This window comes from Rhipicephalus microplus, chromosome 5 (assembly GCF_043290135.1).
Source record: "Rhipicephalus microplus isolate Deutch F79 chromosome 5, USDA_Rmic, whole genome shotgun sequence".
In the NCBI taxonomy this organism is placed as follows: Eukaryota; Metazoa; Arthropoda; class Arachnida; order Ixodida; family Ixodidae; genus Rhipicephalus; species Rhipicephalus microplus.
This window is the reverse complement of record NC_134704.1, coordinates 57,538,421-57,559,504: the sequence shown is the minus strand read 5'-3', so window position 1 is coordinate 57,559,504 and position 21,084 is coordinate 57,538,421. Positions and strand designations below refer to the sequence as shown.

The 21,084-nt window shown below is 45.4% G+C and overlaps 1 protein-coding gene across 1 annotated transcript in view; it reads right to left on the bottom strand.

Annotated features, from left to right (window-relative positions):
• Positions 1-21,084, bottom strand: part of LOC119174508 (protein eva-1) — a 285,300-nt gene that overhangs the window by 205,506 nt on the left and 58,710 nt on the right. The window lies entirely within an intron of this gene.

Sequence of the window (21,084 nt, the reverse complement as noted above, 5' to 3'; positions counted from 1 at the left end):
ACTTCCCCTGTACATTCCTTGGCATTACTGTCTGTTAGATCTCATTAATATATATTATATATATATATATATATATATATATATATATATATATATATATATATATATATATATATATATATATATATATATATATATATATATATATATAATGAGATCAAACAGACAATATTGCCAAGGAAAGTATAGGGGAAGTTATTAGACCGAATTGTAATGTAAATGTGAAGAAATGTGGGTGAAAAGATAACTTGCCATGGACAGGAACCGAACCTGCGACCTTTGAATAACGCGTTACTCGAAGGTCGCACACCCTTTCAACACCCTCTTAAAGGGTGTTAGCTGAACACCCTACACGAAGGGTGTTCAGCAAAATGTTAGGGTGTTCAACACCCTTCTAAGTAGGGTGTATCTGAAAACACCCATAGGGTGTTCCTCTGGCGACAAGCCAGTTTACACCCTTAAGGGTGTAAAAAAATTTACTGTGAAGGCCGTCAAAAAAAAAAAAAAGAAACGACCATCACAACCTTATATGTGAAATGCAGTATACCCTAACACAGCGCGTCCCACGGACGCAGTAAAACACGTGGATAATACAGAATAGTTGTTCAGTATAAACCACGAATAATTATCTGGCCACTCCTGCTTACCAACAGTTTGCGAAGTCTTCGTCCGAGAACTTAAGCGGGTATAGGGTGATCAAGTTTATACCTCTGATTTTGCATTATTTTTAAGGGGAATCCATCATTCTCTCTTTTAATTTAGTTTCCTGTCAATGTCGTTATCTACGCATTCTTCTTGGAAGAAACCACCATCAAATTAGACCAAATGAAGGGAACGCGAGCGCCCTCTTGCGGCAGGCATTAACGCTGCACGACCGCGATGCACTCAAACGACAGGTTTACCGCACCTATAGCAACTGTGCCACATAACTAATGGCAGACGTATAGATTAAGCCGAACATAGAAATGCATGGAACAACTACAGTGGGGAATGTCATTCTAATTCTGCATGAGCCTCCCCTAATTACCACAAGGTGGGGGAGGAAGGCGGGGGCGTCGAAAAGTTTTTGCTGCCTCCGCAGTGCGGAGACAAGCTCGCCAGACGGGCAATATTGCGACTTTATCAGTGACTGGATACCTGATTATGTTTGCCTCGCTACTAGTACAGAAAGCAAATAAAATAAAATAGACTTGTCACAGTATCCAGCCAATATGTACGCTTAGAGTCACTGAACTTGCCTACCGTAACGAAGGCGACCAAACTAGGTGCCTCCACACGATAATTTGACGGCTTATATAACCCGTCTTTTACGAATGTCATATGCATACGCTGCCACACCGAGAAAATGCTCCTCAGCGCTAATCTCAATTCCCCATACCAGTGGCGTCCATGCGCAACCTAAATTGTCGAAAAGAAAATCTGTCGTTTTTATGTTTATTTCTGCTACTTCTGAGCTTTGAAAACCTTTATGGATTTTTGAAGCAGTCATTGCTCATTTTGTGATGCAAACTGCCAGCTCGTATGTATTGGCGAGGGAACAGCCACGTGTACGGACCTTCCGATTGTAAACGGCCAACACTGAGCCACGGAATCGAAAATTAGGCGAGAAACCACGGCGGGTATAGAAATTATGGAAAGATGTCTTCAATAATTACCACGGATTGAGATGTCCCAAGACGCAGATTCACCCGGACGTCAGGTCCGCGATAATCAAAGAAAACATCCCAAAAGTATACACTCTCTACACAACGTTGAGAGATGAATATTCTGCACGAAAATGAGCATTAAAAACCACGGCGCGTGAGAGAGGGTGATTTTTGTAGGCGCCAACCGGTATTTTCGAATTATTGACATAAGTAATCGGTTTGTGCGTGGCTCCCTCTTCGCAATGGCGGTCATAGACGCGAAAGGGAAGACCGCGACAGCAGGCTCCGTAAGCCCGCTGTCACGTCGGAGGCAGTGGAAGAAACGGACATTTCACTCGCCGCAATAAATGGTCGAAAACACGACAGATGGTTAATTATTGACTCCAATATGGCCGATAGGAATTTCACAGAGGGATCGGTCTCTACCGAAGCAGCCGAAATTCTTAACCGCAGAGCAGAACTCTTCCAGAACGACGAAGTCGTACCGTACTACCTCAGGTGGATCCCAGCGCACATTGTGGGAATTAAACATCGAAGACACGACCATCCCTCCAAATCACAACGAGAAGGCTCATCTAATCGCACCGAGAGAGCAACGGCCCAGCACCCTCGACTCACCACACAAGCGGAGACGACTTCGGCGGAGGTGATTGGGACGATGGAGGTGGTGAGAGAGAGAGAGAGATAAAGACGCAAGGAAAGGCAGGGAGGTTAACCAGACGCACATCCGGTTAGCTACCCTGCACTGGGGAAGGAATAAAGGGGAGAAAAGAGGTTGTAGAGAGATGAGAAGGTACATACAATCATGAGCACACTCGGGGAGCACACACAGTCTACAGGCGGTCGCTCAGGTTTGTTGAATTTAGGTAAATTAGCAGTGCTTTAGTTGCTTTCTGCGCAACTGAGGCAGATGCCCAAGGTCCTAGTATCTTCTGCACACAAAATGGTCCAGGGTCAAGTTGATTCAAAACCATCCGGAGCTGGCATCGCTGTGTGTCGTAGCAAGTGCAGCTGCACAGGACGTGTTCGATGGTCTCTTCAGCTCCGCAGTAGTCGCATGTAGGAGTGTCTGCCATACCAATGCGAAAGGAGTACACCTTTGTAAATGCAACACCCAACCAAAGGCGGCATAACAGTGTCGCATCGGAGCGGGAAAGTTGTGATGGTAGCTTTAGCTTGAGCGAAGGATCCAGTTCATAAAATTGACACCTTTGGAAGCTGGTAGACGACCAGAACGTGCGTGTGAGATCTCGAGCCAGCAGGTAAAGTTGTCTTGCTGCATCATTCCTTGATAGAGGAATCGGGACTACACGGGTTCCTTCAGGCTGAGCGGGCTGCATCATCGGCTAATTGATTTCCGGTAATACCGATATGTCCAGGCAGCCATTGATATATAATATCATGCCCTCGTGCTAGAGCTTCATGATGGCAATGTCTTATTTCTTGTACCAATTGATCATGACTCCTCCTACGCATGGCAGACTGCAAACTCTGAAGCGCTGCCTTCGAATCACAGAATATGACTCATTTTCCTGGACGTTCTTGAACGAGATATTGTAAAGCAGCCCTTATAGCAGCGAGCTCTGATGCCGTATATGTAGTCATATGCGACAGCTTAAACTTGATTGTCATTGCTGCAGCCGGAATTACAGCGGCACCTGATGAGCTGCTGGACGATACGGACCCATCAGTGTATATCTGCGTTCGGTCTAAGTACAACTCACGTATTAATTGCAGTGTTGCTTGCTTCAATGCTACTCTGGAGTGATTGCTTTTCTTTTTGATTCCCGGAATTTCTAGACGTATTCGCGGCTGGTCGAGGCACCACAAAGGACATGCCATTCTCACAGCTGGCGTATATCCTGATGGAATTCTGTTTAGGTGCTTGGCTATGACGTCTGAAAACGTAGCACGTGGTCTTCTGGAGGGTAGAAGGGCCAAGTGGTGGTCGGGGACACGGCAAGCATGTCGAATGTGCGCTCTGAGGCAATCCACAACTCTATATGTCCTGACCGGATGGTCTTTGGCAAGCATGATTGTGGCATAAGTAGAAGCGCATCGGGGCAGTCCTAGGCAGATACGCAGTGCCTGACTCTGCAAACTCTCCAATGAATGAGTACTGGATTTGCAAGTGTTAGTCAGTACCAGCAAGCTGTAGCGCAATAGACTCAGAAATAGGGCCCTGTACAGCTGTAGCATGGAGGCCCCAGAAGTTCCTCATGCTTTCCCGCACATGAATTTTATTATATGCACAATAGATAGCAGTACCTTCTTCAAGTACGCACAATGTGGGCTCCACGAAAGACTTCTGTCGATTATTATGCCCAGGAAACGATGCGTCCGTGCATATTTGACACTCTGTCCATTGATGTAAACTGGGTATGGCGTCATTGGTTTGCGTGTAAACGCCATCAACGCGCACTTCACAAAGGTGGTGAGAATTACGAATATGGGATATGAGGCGAAAGAGACAAACTGGTCATGTACCACGACATATTGGCACACTATAAGCAACAACGACAAGCGAATCCCCCAGAACACTAACAGCTAGACAGATCTCAAGAAACACATTTTCAATGGAGGCAAATATGCTGTAGGCTCGTGTGCTCAGGTTTGTGTGCACGTTAAAGAACCCTAGAAGGTCGAAATTTCCGAAGTCCTCCACTACGGCGTCTTTTGAATCATAAGGTGGTTTTGGGACGTTAAACCCCACAACTCATCATCAGATCTCAAAAAAAAAAAAAAAACAGATTGGCGAAGATTGCAAATCTGAACCCTTCCACAACTAGTACACCTGAACGGAGTAATTTCAAGACAGTACCCACAAGGTAGATGTATACCCTCTGTAAGCGCAAACACTCAGATGTGGCACATATTTTCTGGCAACGCACACAGGTCACGGTAATATACCGAGAGGACAATATAGGACCGGACCTTCTCGAGGAGCGATGACTAAGTGTGCTGACTAGCTCAGATCGGCATGACAAACTGTGAGCGATCCGGCGAGCGCGGACAGCCGTGGAAAGGCTACACATTACCGCACGAAGTGTCCGGGTGAACCGAGCGCGGGCCGGTAACCTTGCCAATTTTTTTCATTCAAAAAAGTTCTTTTTCCGTTCTTCCTTCTTCTGCTGCGCTCCCAGAACACCTGCCCTGATATATCCGGCATGGGATGTAATAACTCTGATAAGTGAGGCACGAGTGCCCAAAAAGGAAAACAGGGAAAGATATTGAGAGAAAAAATAGAAATACATTTTCGGTGGTGAGAGATTCGAATCCGCTTACTTGCGGTACGAATGCGAGCATCGTAACTACGGGGCTATCCAGGCACGCTATTAGATCAGAGTGTAGACAGGTGGGAGAAATTGAGAGTTTAGAGGGTAAAAGTCTGACCAATCCAAGGCAAGCTAGGCCCTCTCCAGCTCTGTCGTGACGCAGCTTTGCGCGACTTAGGCCCGTATTCACAAACGTTCCTCGACTCCAAACTCGACCTCAAGGAATCCTTGAAACTTCTCGCGTTGCACGAATCACAATCCGACACAGTCCTTAAGGAACCCTTGAGGTCGAGCTTCGAGTCAAGGAGCGTTTGTTAATACGGGCCTTTGTACAAGTACTGCTAGTTGTTTTTACAGCGAAAGCTCTATACGGCAAGCAGAGACGAAAAACCATTCGCAATCACTGTCACGAGCGGTCTCCATTGACTGTGCTATCAGATATATATGTCGTTCTCAGCGTCGTACCCAAGCACGCGCTCGAAACCATTCTTCGAAATGTGAGTTGCGGAGAGATAGAAAAAAAAGAGACACGTATACCAACATTGCGAAACGTCGACCTCGCCGAATTAGCGAATGTACGCGAGTACGAGCGGCAAAAGGACTCAAAGAAGGGATTTGGAGGGCAAACACGGAAAGAAGACAACACTCGCCCGTCGTCGCGTTACCTGTTCTCCGTCACGCGTTTGCGTTGTAAATCCCTTCTTTTGGTGCATGTGCACTTTACCTCTTTTCTATTCTGCATTCGTCAATTCTCTTTTCAAGCTCTGTTAGTTTCTGCCTAAACAATGCACGGATGATCGTGCTTATCGTTTACCTTCCTGCGATAGTGGATTATGAAGAAAAATGTGGCAGCATATCCACGGAGTGAATGATGGAGAGTGGGGCGAAGCATTCGTCCGTCCATTTGTTCTTGCTTCCGTCCGTACATGCATCCGTCTGTGTGACCGTCCATGCGTCCATGCGCCCGTCCGTGCGTGCGTCTGTTCGTGCGTCCGTCCCTGCGTTCGTCCATGCATCTGCCCCTAAGTCCGTTCATGCGTCCATCCATGCATCTGTCTCTGTGTCTGTTCGTTCATATATTCAACACTCCAAGTACCGCCATCTCGCATCTTTTCATCATATATTCCCCATATAGAAGCACCGCCATCCAGTGGACATTTCAAGGACTAAACGAGAGGTGGCACACGCAGACTTTCTTAAGGCTTGCACTTCAGGTCTACTTCCCAACTTTAACCACCTCAAGTTCATGGTATATACTAGTTCACTGTATTCATGGCACTGCGGCCCAACACTCGCTGAACCTTTCTAAAACCAAGGAGGTTACGCTCAGCGAGTATAACGTAGCAACCTTTTCCTGTCAGATAGTGCTTAATGTACATGCCAATAGCTGCTAATGGGAAATGAGAGACAGGAGAATTCGACTTCTACTTTCTTATGGCTTGCGCTTCGTATCTACTTCCCACCTGTAACCACCTCGATTTCATGGTATATACTAGTTCATTGTATTCATGGCACTGTGGCTCAACGCTTGCCAAACCTTTCTAAAACTAAGGAGGTTACACCCAGCGAGTATAACGTAGCAACCCTTTCTTGTCAGATGGTGCTCAATGTACATGACAATGGCTGCAAATGGGAATTGCAGCGTGTGCGTTCACTAAAAGCCGAGTGCTCCTGTCTCTCATTCCCCATTAGCAGCCATTGGTATGTACACAGAGCACTATTTTTTATTGTTCAACAACGCACAGAAGAAATTTATCACGGGCACCACCTTGGAGGTCAAAATGTTATGCTTGTTACACACTACAACGGCTACGAGGGTCGAACAGGTGCCGCTATAAGGCGCTTCGCCCCTAAAAAAGTTCATTAGTAGACCCACTGTCCTGATCTCCCGAATCCCGCATGCAGTTTAGGCAATGATAGAGTTCTGCTTCGCAGCTGAAAGAGCACGGTGACATTCCCAGAACAAACTTGGTCGATAATCTTTCTTTCCCATAATTCCTCAGTCCTTTACGTTTGACATACGCACGCTTCGCATGGGAGCACGTCGTTTGAGTTTCTTCCTAATTACCGACTGGTGCGGTCGTAAAGCTCAGCTGACAGCCATCGCTTCATCCGTGCCTTCCGTTGGCACTCGCGCGTCATTGCTCTATATCTGCTCCAGTCGGCATTCCGCCGAAGTACGCATCGCCCACTCGCTCCAACTCCCAGGCTGACACGTGCAACGCTAAAACAAGAGTATAGCACGTGTTTTTACGTCTCTCAATAAAAGAGTGCCGAGGAACAACTCGCGCTTGTCACTGGTTGTGTTCTTTTATTCCGAGGCATGTAACGTTAAAAGAGTATACGGGTTGTCCCCGTTCCTCGGCGCGCAAAAATCCAACGTACGTAAGCACGCCGCGATGCAGGCGTGCCTACATTGCCACTTACGAGCAGTTACCCTCAATTAAAGCCTTCCAGGCACGCCGTTTGTTTTTCTAGCGCCGCCTAACTCCCTCCCGAAAAAAACTCCCTCTTCCTCTTGCACCTCGACATGGCTTCTCCCTTGTTCAACGCCGAAGCGAAAGAAGGCAGTTAGCGCAGCAACGCAGAAGGACTTAACGAGACGACGGAGGAGTTCTACATAATGGAAGGGAAGGTGCAAACACGGAAGATCATCAGGAGAACCAATTAGTAAAGGTGCGCTTTACGGAGCGTAGTCTCGCCGGAGTGTGGTGCCTCCGTGTAGACGGGCTCCATGTAGACACAGAACAAGCGACGATTGCCACGTAAAAAATCCTGTGCAGTGCTGCGAAACCTGCGGTCCGTGTCAGCCTACCAGGACGGTGAAGAAGAAACAGCTTTAGTGCTGTATAGGGGCTTTAGAAACAGCTAGTGCGTTTCCATCATTTGCCACCAATAGCCCTTCGTGTGATGCTGAATGAATCAAAGCTTCAAAAAAGGATCTGTAGCGCGGTGATTGGTGCGTCTGGTGACCGACTCACGCAGCTGGTTGTAGGTCATAGTGACAGCCTGACTCCCAGTTTTCAGTTTTCGTTTTGCTGCATGGAACTGCTGAAAATGGAGTGAACCAGACGGCCGTCTCCGTGTTTGTTCAAGGCGATACATTGTGCTTGCAGCATGTCAGTGTTCAAGGTGTACGTAACGTTGGTCTTCACAGCAATGTTAGAACACGTTGCCCTTGATGGAACCTTCGAACACGACGCTACAACTTTCCCTCATTCAGTTGCCCACTTTGTTTCTTCATATTACAGGTGCGCTGACAATGTTTGCCTGACTGAGCCCCCTTCCATACCCCTCCTCAAAAAATACAAACTTCTTTAACAATCACTTCCTAGCTTGTTACAAGAAGCGTTGAGACGAAATGCGCCGCGTCGGAGTAAGCTCCAGTGCGACAGAAGTGCAGAAAGGCAAGTGGGAAACTAAAATTTTGTTCTCTGGCCATCACCACCTCTTCCTGAAATTTCACCTAGTTGTGCTCAATCGTTGACGTCCCCTCCGTGGAATGTCCCCGTCTTATCGTCTGCGGCCGGGCCTACCACAAGCATCAGTGATTTCAAACCCTGGGAAATGACGCCCAATCAGATCACCTGGAACGCCGAACGACGCGGCCGTATTCGCTCGTGCATACGTACTAGTATACCGGAGAGCCGAGGAAAGCACTTCAATAGAAACGCCCTCGTATTGGCCGGCAGGGCCTGACAACTAACCGACAGGTCGGGACACCAGCCAGCTCATCAGCTCGAGCTGGGGCCGACGGGCTAGCACCTCGTTTACGAGTTTCAGGCTAGCGGTCTAGCCGGCCAGTCGCGGTCATTGAATTTCCCTGGCGTCAATTTGCGAGCCAAACACCACGCGCTTCGGTGCCGCTTCCTGCATAGACCGCACTCGTTTGGCAAGTAGGACGAAGTGATTTCAGCGCGCCGCTGGCCGGCAGGTCTCGCGTTCTTCGGCCTAACGAAGCTCTTCGTTGGCGTATTTCGATTTCCCACCAAATGGGCCTCCCCCCTTGTCCTTTTCAATCGTTGTAAATGCTAGCAGAGCGGTGCTACGGTATCTTGACCTCTCTTATCCCAGAAGTCTTTGACGTAACGAAGCAGTTCCAGGAGAACATTTAGGTAATAATGGGCCTGGTTGGAACTTTTTTTTGAGGAGAAGGGGGAGGCTAAACGTGTTCAGCTATCCCCTATGAATGTTCTCGCGTGCGTTTTTGTGTGTTCTTGCACATGCAAATGGTAAAATCTGGGGTCAAAGTTGGTTTGAACCTGTCCTGTCCACGCCAACGCAAAGGTAGTGGTAGAAACTTCCGTTAGGTGTTCTTGAAAGGAAAACGTGTGCTGCAGTGCAGCGGAGTGTAGCGACTATGTTTGGCTTAGATTTCGGTTCCTGCAGGGGGGCGCAGCAGGAGCAGGCTGATGTGACAAGGGTGGATACTTTCCGCCAATTTGACTATAATTTTCAACTGTGGGGGCGTAAAAGAAGACGCCTTGGCTACTTATTCTTTTTGGCTAGTTTTTGTTGGCTCAGTTTGAACCATGCTGACAATGTATTGTAACGTTGCAGCCAGTACGTGGCGTTCGTGTATGCATTGTCAAAACTTGGTGGCCAAAGAGTGTTTTCAGCTCCAAAAGTTGTGTTTGTCACTTTCATATCGCAAAAAAAGAAATAGTTTGAGATAAGTGGCTAAGGCTAGAAGGAAACTGTTGCATGGCACCTCATTTCTTACGCCAGCAAATACTGAGCGTGACTTCAACCTGTAATTGAAAGAGAAGAGGGGCAACCCAAAGCATTCAGCGTCATGTACGCCGTAGATGTGAGTAGACATGTGGTACTACAAACCAAGATCATTGCATGTGATTGTGTGCGTGATGTAGCGGGAAATCCGCGTAAGAGGGGCCACATAATAACAGACCATCTCATCGTTACTGTTTTTCCAGCCTCTGCCAGTATACTTTAAGAAAAAATATTTCAGTCAAAGCCCGTGCACGGGAAGGTGAGAGTGGTAGGAAGTATTTGTGCTCGACAACGGAAGGTCGTAACTGATAATAATTAGTAATTAGTAGGTGTTAGTGAGGCAAAGGTCAGGCATGGGCAAAAAGTGCGATGACTTTTAAAGTATTGTAAACGGTAAACGATGAGTTACAACGAGAAACGTTTTCGAATTTATTGTTTCATTACCTTCATTTGGTCACAAAGCAGTCGGCAATAGCTTTTTGCATCAAGGTGAAAGCGTCAGCGCCCGACATAGCTTACTTTAGCTTGTTTTCTCGATAATAATAATAGACTAAGTATAGCGTGAGCCACCTCGTTGAATACAAATGCATATCGCCCAATGAAAACAAATGTGACAAAAGCAATCGCATTCGTACGGAAAATTTTTCGAAGTCCTCGAATAACAAGTTTGCTGATAAGCAGCTCGAGTGCCTACGGCATGAAAAAAGAACAATAAAGGGGGTCTGGGGGTGGAAACAAACGCTGTCACCCATATTTTTAGTCTATGCCACACCACAATATGCCCTGGCGACAAGGGGTGATACACTTTCCGCGACAAACAAACATGGTCGGCCAAGTGTCTTCTGTACCTATATACAACGCACGTGAGTGCCGCACATTTAACACGTTCCGAAAGAAATGACTGCGGGAAATCTCCTCGAGTAATAATAGGACTTCCGGTTCCGGCGACGTCCTCTACCTCCTTTCTACGCGATCCCTACAACCCCTCAACCCTTCGGTGCCACTGCCCATATCCGAGGACCGGCCGAGCGAAGTTCCATTTCCGCCGTATACGCCACGTTGACATCGACAATATACGCCGCATGCGTCACCAAGCAGAACGAGAAGGCATTGTGTAATTTGGTGATTCCTGCGCGTTATCACTTGGCGCAGCCATCTAAGCGACAACGAGAAGTTTGTGCGGCGGCAAAGCCTTTAATGAGTGCACGGAGTTCTTTTGGTGATGAAATATAGGGTTTTCGTGTATGCTTTAACTCGACCGTACATAGCAGTGAACGGTGAACGCGGCATTCATATGTCCACGACGGAACAAATGTCATATTAATAAACAAACAAAAAAAGAGAGAAGGGGAATGACTCTGGGATCACCTTTGCAGTCACAATGAATTATCTGATGTGTGAATGCGCATCGCTTTTTGTTGGGTTATTTTGCTTGCCCAGTGTATGCACTTTCCATAACGCACGGCATACTTTCTTAAAATGAACTTGTGAAGTTTTGTGAACAGACACGCGATCTAATGGTGAAGCAATACACCGAAGAGACCCTTTAGTAAAACACGAACGCGTGTACACTGTATCCCAAGCAATATATTTCCCTTCTACTCACAGGGCGAGCCTATCAGCGTCAAGTGAAACGCTCATATGTCGAACATGACCCCGAAAAGCGGAAAAAAAAACGCCCACGCTATATATAGTCTCGCCTGGGCGCTTTCCGTGTGCAAGCGTCGACGTTAACTCCGCGCACTACCTATTTGGAAATGCAACACGCGCACAGTGGCATTACAAAGCCGTTGTTTCGAAACACTAACATAAACTCAGCCAACCTCTACGTGGTCGTCGCGCGTCAAAATCCTTCTGAAAGCAGTATAGCGTCCTAAACAAAACTAGGTAAAAGCAACCGACTAAAGCGTTGTCTATGGACGGCTTCACTGCTCTAAGCGCAGGTGTGGTCTGGCGGAAAATCCGCGCACCCGGCCCTCATTACGTAGGCAGCCGACAGTGCATAAGTTATTGCTACCTCATCATTGTATATAACGGGTCAGGAATATAGGACGAAGCAATAAAAAGCAACAAAGTGTGTTTACATTGCACATCTTGTTTTCGCCTGTTTGGAGAAGATATGCGTACGCCCTTAAACGAGCTGGATTTCAAATCCCCCCCACCATAATGTAATCCCACAGCCGATTCGATCGGCGTATATACTGCGCTTCTACAAACACATTTGATGCCCGTATACGTTCGCGAAAACGCGGCTTGCGAAAGCGAAGCCTCCTAATAATCACAAAATGCGGGGTAACGAGGCACTCAGATATACTCGCACGTGCCCATCGAAATACGTACAAACAAACGGGTAGACGTGTACAGAGGATGACACATGTTTTACGGCAGCTATACCGCGAAAGCATGCAGAGTTCGCATTCACTCGAAACGGCCGCGCATTCGTCTCGCAGCCGGTTTCGCCTATACAGCGCGAACGCTTTCAGAGCTTTTATGATGTAAACTCTGGGCGATCAGTTGTTTGTTTGATGTCGTTTTCTTGAATCGTAAACACTGAATTTCGCGATGTATTTTTTTTATTGCGCCGCTAAAGGGTGTTTAACCAGCTTCCTTCCTGAGGAAGCAAAGTGGAGCGCCAAGAAACGTAACAGTTTTTTTTTTTATTTCCGGACAGTAAAAAAGTGATTTGTCTGGATTTTCGTAGAAAGCGCTTTCTGCGAGTCTCATCTGTTTGTAGCTCATTTCATACGCCATCGCAGCTAAAGAGATGGTGCGAGCGAAGGTTAAAAAGTGTGTTCCTCGAGAAAAAAGCTTTCTAAGAGAATGCGGTCGCATAGGAGGGCTTTTTTTTTTTAACTTATTTTTCATTCAGCCTTGTGGTAAGCACGAATAGCTGTTCTTTTTTTCTCAATTTTGCGTACAAACGTTTTTTTTTTCGTTTATTGTTTCAGAGTTTATAACAATCTTTCATTTTAAGGAGAGACTGAGCTTGACGTGGTTCATAATAATGATGCAAACAGGGCTAGGCAGTTTTCGAAAGACGCACCACTTTTCTGTCGCTTCGCGTAGGCTTTTTTTTTTCAATCTCTTTTCCGGTGAGCACATAAAGCATTAACAGAGACCATAAAGCTTAGATCATGGCCCGATATACCGGTCATGCATGACGCTGTTCTATAATGCTGACCTACTGTAAGCTCGCAGCAACAGGCGCTTTGACCACGTAAATCATACGATGCAAGCCACAGCTAACAGAATTCAGTGCACGATTTTTTTTTTGACATTGAAAATATAGTCTTGGAAGTGAAAGTTTTTATATCCTGCATGCATTTACATGCACTCGTGTACAAAAAAAAATGACGTCAGAATATTTTACGTGGAAATATAAGAAATCTGAGCGCCACATCAGGAAAAATGTAATAGCCAATCTTGCTTGTTCGTTTTGCTGGTTTGGTAAAAATGACCCAACTGGAAAGGCAGCGTATAATTAATCGAACGCCGTATATTTTAGAAACGTAACAGCGTGAAGTTCCGCGTCAAAATATCGACCCACTCCAAAAATATAATAAGGTGGACACGATATTAACGAAACCTAACTAAAATGCCGGGGAAAATATAGGGGCCATTATTGGAAGTAATTGTAATTTAAATATGAAGAAAGAACAGTGGACGAAAATATTAGTTGGCGTCGCCAAGATCCGAACCTGTGACCTACGAATAACGCGTTCGATGCTCTACCACTGAGCTACGGTGGCGCTCATCCGCCCAGTTCACTTTATATGTTATATATGTGCGTTTAAACGTGAGAATGTTCAGTCAGCGCCACCTGTAGCCACTACGGCAAGTGTGGAACACTTTTTTTTTTGCCTGTTTGACGTCACGCAGTATGCGACCTATTACGTGATGGCTGCCGACCAATAATCCTTCGCATACCACCTCAAGGCATCGAGTCTGCCAGGCCGAGATCTTCACTATGAATGAAGAAAAGTGTAAGTTTAAGGGCACGTTTTCTTTGTTAGATAACATATATCATTGAGATATAACTGATTAATAGTGCGTCTATTAAAGAAAATGAGCCTTTCAATTCAAACTCTCCTTGTGAAAGTGGGGCGTGACACACGTATGACGTAGCAATGCGACACGAAGAATTTACGCTGGCGGCTTCACGCTACGCATGTCCCACTATATATTGCCAACGTCCGGCTGAGCAGCTACCAATACTGTCCGCCTTGGTGAAAATATTGTTACAGTGCTCCAAAGGTCAAAGGTTCTATCACAGCAATCATGGTCAAATCTCGGTGGCGTTTGATATGCTAGAGCCACGTGTAATGTGCAATGCTGCTAAACATTGAAGAGCATCAAATAATAATAATAATAATAATAATAATAATAATAATAATAATAATAATAATAATAATAATAATAATAATAATAATAGCTTTATTCTGACATGAGTACAATGAACACGTATACATTCCATTTTACATGGCACCGAGATAAAGGAAAAGGAAACAGACATCACGGTATCCTCACTAGACCTATAACCTTCGCTAGAAACAAATATAGAAGAAACACGCTGCAGTATTGTGGTCAGCTACACCGCGATTCAAACAGTGCATTTTCAATGGAGGCAAAAATGCTATAGGCCCGCCTGCTCAGATTTGGGTGCACGTTGAAGAACGTTAGGTGCTTGAAATTTCCGGGGCTCTCTACTGTGGCGTCTCTCATTTTCATATGGTGGTTTTGGGACGTTACAACCTTACATATGAATCAATTATCGAGCAATTCAAACGCATCTCACGAAAAAAGTATGGAGGACCTACACCAACTTCAAGAGAACTTTGATGGCGGAAGTACAAACAAATTTAAATCATTACCTAATGGTAGATTGCTAAAATTAAGAGGTATATATCAAAATATAACTAAAAAATGTGCATAACTTACAATTGAAACGATGTGAAGTAAAACTATATAAAGGAAACAAAAGACATTTGAAGTGGGAACACACAATTGCATGAAATAAACAAACACTGAAATAAAAACAATTGATTCTGGTACGAAAAAGTAACCTTATACATTTTTTAAAGTAATGAACAGAGGCGCTTATCCCTGCTAAATCCACAACAAGAGGAAAACAGCTACATATGCCCAAAAGTTGATGGTCAAGTGAATGTGTGCCGTATTTAGTCTTGCATCGTGTTGAAACAAATGAAGTCGTTCGTGAGTTCTATTCAATATCTCGAGTTAGATACATCGTGCTGAATGTACAAAAGTTTGCTTACATATATATATACGGTTATACATAAGGACCATAAGCTTAGGTTTATAGCATTCAAAGAAGCACATGATATTGAAAACAGAAAACAGGTTGCCGTGGCTATGTGGCCTTCTTGGTAATAGTCTGTGCATCGGTTCTGTTGCGTGAGCATGATATAATCTTTCGGATATCTCCACTAAAGAGTCCTCATAATCATATCGACGATAATTAATAGACAATTACGCTAAGGAAAGTATAGGGGATGTTATTGGAAGTAATTGTAATGCAAATGTGAAGAAAGTCCACTTTTCTTTCTTCATATTCACGTTACAATTACTTCTAATAACATCCCTTTACTTTCCTTGGCGCCATTGTCCGTTAGTTCTGATTATTAAAGTGTCTAAAACGAAAACGAGCCCTACATATACACATAAATTTTAGACAATTATAAGGAATGGCCAGAAGCGTGACATGTGACAACTGTGGCTGCGCAGAGACTTTCTCCCATCTTCTATGCGAGTGTCCCCGCTTCAGCGTGCCAAGAAAAGAACTGTCGAAAGCTTTAGATAGAATAGACAATCGCCAATTGTCGGAAGAAAGGGTATTAGGACACTGGCCGAGACCGTCCTCTGCACGCAAGGCACTGAGAGCGTTGTTGCGCTTTCTGCGGGCAAGTGGTCTTAGAGACAGACTGTAAACAGCGTCGTGGATCGTCTGATGACCTTCTCGCTCCTTTTTTTTACAACGTCTCTTTTCTCTCATCTTTTATCCCCCTTACCTCCTTCCCCAGCACAGGGTAGCCAGCGGGTCTGAGAACTGGCTAACCTTTCTGTCCTTCCTCATTTATTCCTCCTCCTCCTTAGACAATTATATCGTGCTTTTGGCTCACAAACCACAGATATTATTATAATCATTATTCCTATCATTAAGCAGTTACCGCAAGTAGCAGCACCTACGACGGTGTACAAACGCACGCGCGTGCAGGAATCACGTGCGATAATTGTGAAATCACCGCGAAGCTCGGAAGCCATGCAATACGACGCCTGAGCGGCATGCGCGGCAACCTTCCGCTGCAGCGCGGTTCGGTCGCGGGAAAACCGCTTATTTTTACTGCCAGCCCACACGCGTCAAGCTGGTTCACCGTTTTTCTTCTCTTCTCGACGCCTCTTGTCGCTGTTGTTGAGCCCAGGGGTTGAATAAATTGTCGCGGAGCGCGTCGACCGCGAACGATGCCATTGATCATACCGCGCTGTGGCGATGCCGGCCAGTGTGTGCGCTGCCCTCGAGCCTTGCAGGGAAGGCTATATTGTGTGGAATAATGGGGCGCGAGCGGACGCTTGCAGCGCAATGTATAAGGTGTATCAGGGAGTGGCGGGGGAGGATTTGTAAGCGTAGAGCAGGAAGCCAGAAAGGAAGGCAAGCAGGCTTCTGGAAGCGTATTAGGGAAAAGTTTGGAAGGAAGACCGGATGCAGGCACACACCCACACACACACACACACACAAAAGGTAAATCACGGATATAGAGCGAGGCCTGGCGAAGGATGACCACCAGGAAGTCACATCTACGCGCTGGTATGACTAGCACCCCATTCTTGACGCTGTATAATACAACCAAGGCTTAGATAACGTACATATAAAGAGAGAGAAAGCTAAAAACAAACGAGGGGAGCGCACGGGAGTTCATCACGTTTTACATGCTTTCCTAACGTGAACTAAGGATGACATTAATAGAGGGCGATGATGTGGCCGCAGCGCCTTGAAGACGTGGGTAGCGATGAGATTAGGCGCACACTGAGCAACTTTCAGCTTCTCTAATCGTAAAATGAGAGAAGCATCATGTATATAATACGCTCAAGCACGGAACAGAAGGATCACGCTTTACAACCACTGTGTGACAAAAAAAGAAAACAAATGTAATTTTTCAAGTAAAAACAAGGAAGCTATACTCAAACAGGATTCTGCGCATTCCCAAGTCGACCTCGCTTCTCTGACATCCTTTGCCAATTTATTGTGGTTGCAAGATTTGACGGCGCAATAATTAGATTTTGGCATACACCAGCGCCTTTTGATTCGAGTAGCAAAATGACCATTGGAACCTTTTTTTTACATTGTAGGCAATGCAAACAATGTAGGGAATCATGAAAATGAATAAAGAAGGCTATATAAAAAAAGATTGGTGGGTGAGTTAAAAGAACGCACTACACGAGTTCTATCGCAGCTTATATGAGTGCCCACCAACCACCTACCCCCCCCCCCCCCACACACACACACATAGCTGTACGTACATTTTGAAGCATTGTTTCTTCTGAAAACCTCCCTGGACACCATCTTTGTAAAGGTATACAAAAGCACCAGGACGCAGCAGCAAAACAAGTGAACAGACAGGAACGCCACCATTTTGTTCTCACAGCCGCTTATCTGAATAGCGGACAACAAAGACGTCTTGTGGAATGCCCCCTAAGCCTTTCTGAAGGAAAAAAAAAAAACGGTGAAAAACGCGTTATTCTGTAAAGCCCGGCTCTTTCATAAGCTGTACTGCTTTTCTGGGGACAAACACGCGAAGCCCTACTTTCGCGCTTTAAGGGAATAAATGAGGGAGGTCCTTTGAGCTGTCCAACAGGACACGACAGGCGACAGTGTTGAAGAAAAGCGCTGGAATGAAGCAAAGTGTCACCATCTAAAATCTTCCGTGAAAGATGGTTTTAATTGGGAGACGCCTTCGTTTTTATTCCAGGGGAAAAAATAGAGAAACAAGTATTAAGCCTACAACAAATAAGAAAGAGGCAAAGGTATAGCCGGAAGCGAAAGAAAAAAAATAACACGAGATCAATTTAGCCACCATTGTCATGTACTTCCGGAAAACAAGAGATAAATATTATCTTTATTTTCGCTTTACTTGCTTTTCTAGAAGCTGCTACGTCTCCGGCAAAAAAAGGAAATATTAACGGGTAAGCGGTCATACACTACAAGATATTTTTCCTTTAATCGCGTTCTTTCCTGCGGGCACACAAGTATACAAGAGATTTTAGCATTTTTTTTGTTTCTGCCACACTTTGAAACTGATATTTTCGGTTACCTGGGAAGTATGCTACTTTAGATTGCTCGCACATTGCTTTTAGATTTCGTTGTTAATCGACTCGAACAACTTGTGGATTAGAAGTACAGGGAGTATAGGAGCAGAGAAAAAAAAAAAGCCTTTGACTTACTACCCTGGCTAACGGGTATAGGTAAATTAGGAGAGCTTTACTCGGTGACAAATGTCCTTGACAATACTTCAGAAGCCACAGAACAAAAACGCAACCGCGCTATAAATTAGTACTTTAGTTTACTGACACTCTTATCATTTGTTACTTCTTTGTTCGTTATGAAGCTGAAACTTCTGCGGAAATTCGTGGGTCAACTACCGTTATTGCTTACGTTGCGAAAATGGCGTCTTTTTTTCTCTGCATTTTTTGGCAGCATGCATGCATGCACCACTCAGAAGGCATGTTTTCCGAAAACAAAAAAACGAAGCGTCCGTGATATAGTGGAAACTAACGAGCGTGGTCACAAACGCGCTGGTTAGTTCTAAAAAAAAAACTCTTTATAAGACATCAAAACATACACTGAACAATCGAAATGCATCTACCATTCCCATTTTTGTGTGCAGTCGCGAATGGGCAACATACCGAAACACTTCGAACAAGCAAGTCGCGGAATGCGTGCTGCCTTTAATGCCGGTAGTTACTTACTCACAGGAAACGTATTATTCAGCAGGAAAAATATAGCGCTATCTCGTGTAATATATTTTGTGTTAGAAGGAATCGTGTTGTGTAGCTGATGGCGGAGAGCGCCAAGCGCGTGCAAGAGCGCTTGCGTCTTAAGTTATATAGCTTCAATAATTTCACACATTATGCGTGTACGCTAAATACGTGGCACACGACGTGTTGCGTAGTTCTGAAGTTCGTGTTTTTTTATGAGGTACTCGCTTCTGTGACAGGTGGAGAATTTGCGACATACATAAAATTATGCATTAAAGGTGCATTTTAGATCATTTAACTGTGGAATCATTTGAAGGTTGTTATTTAAAGCTGGAAAACGAAAACTGCTTTCATTTTCCTTGTCAGCTTCATAATTCAGGCATCAAGGGATTAGAAATGCCAGAGAGCAAAAATCGAAATCAGCCGCGAGCTGCCGCGTAGTATACTTGCGGAGCAACGTGCGGAAGCTCCACATCCGTGGCCTTCGCTCCACTGCCAAGATAAGTTTTCTCCGTGTCTGCGCTAAAGTAGATACACTAAAGAACACACAATAATGGGCGAACGACAGAATTCTAGCATCGCTAATATTCCTCTTCCACGTGACAACTTCAAAAATAAACGAGACGTGGCACACGCACACTTTCTTACGGCTTGCGCTTCGGGTCTACTTCCCACCTTCAACCACCTTGAGTTCATGGTATATACTACTAGTTCACTGTATTCATGGCACTGCGGCCCAATGCTCGCTAAACCTTTCTAAAACCAAGGAGGTTACGCCCAGCGAGTATAACGTAGCAACCCTTTCTTGTCCGATAGTGCTCAATGTACATGCCTATTGCTGCTAATGGGGATCGCAGCGTGCGCGTTGACTAAAAGCCGAATGCTCCTGTCTCTCATTCCCCATTAGCAGCCATTGGCATGTACATTGAGCACTATTTTTTATTGTTAAACAACGCACAGAAGAAATCTCTCACCGGCACCACCTTGGAGGTCAAATGTTATACCTATTTCGGGTATTTGCCACTGGTGGTTACGTACTGCGAGGGACGCCCAAGCCACGCCACAAAGAGCTTCGCTCCTAGAAAATCAAAAGGCACCGATGAAGACATCAACCATCTGCTATGCCGTTGCCCTCGATTTGCCTATGAAAGACAGAAGCTTTCTGACGCATATTGCGACAATTGGACGATCGGCCACTCTCTATGCAGATGCTACTGGAGCACCGTCCTCGTTTTTCGTCGGCTCAAAGGGCAGTCAAAGCCGTTTTGTGTTTTTTGAGGACTACATGCCTATGTGAACACGTTTAACTTTTGTGTAGTGGCACCGCTGCATACGCGTCAGCCCATTGACTGACAATCCTTTTTTTTTGCCTTTCTATTCTCTTTTCTCTCTCTCTTCCTCATCTTTATACTCCCCCTTCCCATTTCCCCAGCGTAGTGTAGGAAACCGAGCATGTGCCTGGTTAACCTCCCTGCCTTCTCTCTTAATTGTTGTTCTTGTCCACCTCGTCATCCACAAGGCATCTTGCGCATTCGTTTAATACGACTGGAATCCATCTTCTTTATCACCCATTCGATTGCGTTGATTCTTCGTGACAGCGATGTTTAATCTCTGCACACAGAAACCTGAAAAGAGAACTTTAAAAAATGCCTGCTGCGAATGCATTCGGTAAACCATGGAGGTACACCATTAGTTCAGTAATCCACTCGTGTGCCCAATATACCTTGCTCTGTCCTACTCATGCTACCCAGCACTGGATCAATGAAAAGCCCTTGAGCAGCGAATGTCGCTTCAGCCAGCGTATCGACAGGTAGGCGTGCCTCTTTCGGATATAGTCTTAAGCGTAAAATAGTGCTCGTCTTACAACGACTGAATGCGTCAGTCTATACACCCTGCGCAGCATTCAAGCAAATCGAATTGCTTTCTTAGAGATTGCGCTTGCGGTAACGAACAAAAAGACGACATGCAAGGCAATGAGAGTACGACCGGCCGACTGACTACCAGACTTGTGAGAAAGCGCAAAAGTTGAGAGGTAAAGTGGAGACTCGGAGTGGGCTCATCAAAACAAGCGGCGCACAAAACTGACGACAGGCAAGAAGCCGATAACAGGCCTATTTCCCATGTAGCCTTATTCGCAGTCCTCAGGCGGTGCGCTGCGTTTATACAGCTCATTACAAGAACGAAGATGCTCGCCGTAATCGCGTTGCTTTCGAACCAGCGAGTGTTGAGCAAGACGTCGTTCGAGACCCGACATCTTCAATGAGGCCTATCCTGTTCAACGTTACTTCGCTTTGATTTGAAAGCTCGACCTTGCTAGTCCACGTGGAACAAGCTTTATGGCTTACAAATTTCTAGTTTCTTTTAGCCGATAGCATAGATAAGTTGTAACAAAGTTCAAGTAATGTTGTATTGAGAACTTTGCCGTTGTACATCATCCCTTC